The following is a 2,537-nucleotide window of genomic DNA, read 5'->3' on the forward strand; positions in this document are numbered from 1 at the left end:
GGGGGGGGGGGCAGCATGAGTGTGGGGGTGCAGAACTGTGAAGGCCCAGGTGAGGGGGGCGGTCTTGCCCTGGGCCCAGCTGTGTCTCTTGGCGGCCCTGCTGGGGTTAATTGTAAAATAACATATATTAACAGTAGCCCAAAGTGATAACTTGCACCAATTTAGGCTGGTCCAACATAGCCTCTCAACTAACACTTCTTTATGCCCTTCAGCCTCAAGATTAGATTACTGTAATGACGTCTACTCTGGTGCTGTTTCCCTGATCAAACTCTTACAAATCGTATAGAATAGTGCTATACAGACATTAAGCCACATCAGATGTTTTGATCACAATACACCCTCCTCTTTGTCTTTCACCACTGGTTTCTAGTGAGATTCAGAATTTAGTTTAAAATCTTGAAGCTATCCATAAGGCATTATATTCCACTTCCCCTTTATACCTGTCCTTTCTCATCACTCTGCACACACCAGCCTACTCTCTACACAGTATCCATGGGCCTGTAATTCAGCCGGAATGATCGATGCTTTGCTGACACCCACCAGCGTTATCTCTGGACATTCAGTGCTAGGCCACATACATGCTGTGGCATTGAATTTCTGTGTATGCATAGCCGGCTAAGTGTGATATTCAGCACTTAACTGGCTATGGTAAACCAGATACATATTTTATGTAGTCCTATTTACATGGTTACTTTGGCTGGTTAAGTGCTGACTCCACCCCTGAAATGCCCTCCCATAGAACCAGTTTTGTTTTGGGTGCTAACCAGGCATTTTCAGCGGTTAAATGCTGCTGAATATGATCGTTAGCTCTGAACAAGCAATTTTACCAGCTAGGAGCCGCTTCTGGCCGGTTAAATCTCTTGGAGTATTGACCCCCAAGTTTTCAAAGAATTTGAAGGAACCCATAAACCCAGCATTATCTTTGACTGGAGCTTGCCAGAGTCTTCCAACCAGATACTGTTTATTATGCTTCTTAAGAAAGGGAAATATGCTGAGTTACCTCCATCATCGAGCCATATATCCTTACCGAATATGGACGTGATAATGTATGTTTAATTTATTGCAAATATATTGGTCTCAGAAGTACTGCAAAGATCAGGCTGGTTTTGTCCAAGGATACAGCAGAGTAATTAACATAAGAAAGGATAATGATAGCTACACAGCAGGTATGGAAATGATTTAATAAACCTCCGAGATTAAATTTTGACAAAAAGAAGATATATGATCATGTACACTAGACCTATCCTTTTTTTTTGCTCTGCAGAAATATGGATTTATTGGTCCCATACTGGAAATAATAAAAGTATTATATAATGGGACCAAGGCAGCCGTTGCAACCAATTTCAGAGGAATTTCCAGAGCTTCCCATTCTCCAATACTGTTTTTGTTGCACAGTGAGTTGTACAAGCACTTGAGACTGCAGATGATCTCTTAGTCTTCACAACACTTTCAAGTGTATCTTTTCCGATTGTCTTCACCCTTTCCACATGCAAGTCCTGACACCTTGATGTGGAAGCTGCCAGATCTGTGCCTTTCATTTTTTCAATGCGTACAACCATAAAATGGCTGCTCCCACTATATGTGTCGGTAAATACATCTGTACTCCTGAAGATGTATTATGAAAATGTTTTGCACTGACTCTGTCTCGGTTCTGATCTGTACATACTGAGATTGATATTCAAAAGGGTTTAACTAGGCAGGAGAGAATCCTGCCTGGTTAAACCCTGCTGAACTGGTTAGCCGCTGATATTCAGCAGAACTTAACCGGGTAGTGCCACTGAATATCTCCACTAACCGGTCATTCCTAACCAATTAGGTTAAGAACATAAGAATAGCCATACTGGGTCAGACCAATGGTCCATCTAACCCAATTCAGGTCACAAGTCCCTGGCAGAATCTCAAAGAATAGCAAGACTCCATAACGCCAAAGAGTAGCAGGATTCTATGCTATCAAACCTCAGGGTTAGGCAATGGCTTTCCCCATGTCTACCTCAATAACAGACTATGGACCTTTCCCCAGGTTAGGGGTGGAGCCATCATTTAGTTGGTTAATGGTGATATTCAGTCCACTAACTGGCTAAGTAAGCGCATAAAGTTAGGACAGAAAAAAAGACTGCCCTAACTTTATGTGCCAAGTTAACTAGGCACTGATCTGAATACATTCTTCTTCAACAAAGCCTACAACGAGAACCTATAACCTCACTAAGTCACCTCACCAACCCACTCAACTATGAACACCCACCTTCTATAACTACCCTAACAACTCTCTTCCTTCTTCCCTCTTCCCTTCCTTAATCGCTTCACATTATTAACTGTATATCTGACAATGTTAACAAATCTATGTAAGCCACATTGAGCCTGCAAATAGGTGGGGGAATGTGGGATACAAATGCAATAAATAAATAAATATCAGCCAGTGCCTGGTTAACTTCTGGCTCAGCACATATACCCTGATATTCAATGCTGGGAGCTGTGTTTGCATTGGCATTGAATATCCAGGATTAGGTCTGCTCCTTCCTCAGGTATTCCCCCATTTT

General features: G+C 42.1%; 1 protein-coding gene across 7 annotated transcripts in view; it reads right to left on the reverse strand.

Annotated features, from left to right (window-relative positions):
- Window positions 1-2,537, reverse strand: part of PKNOX2 (PBX/knotted 1 homeobox 2) — a 765,290-nt gene that overhangs the window by 285,502 nt on the left and 477,251 nt on the right. The gene's annotated exons all lie outside the window — the stretch shown is intronic.

The sequence above is a fragment of the Microcaecilia unicolor genome, chromosome 12 (assembly GCF_901765095.1).
Source record: "Microcaecilia unicolor chromosome 12, aMicUni1.1, whole genome shotgun sequence".
NCBI classification, from domain to species: Eukaryota; Metazoa; Chordata; class Amphibia; order Gymnophiona; family Siphonopidae; genus Microcaecilia; species Microcaecilia unicolor.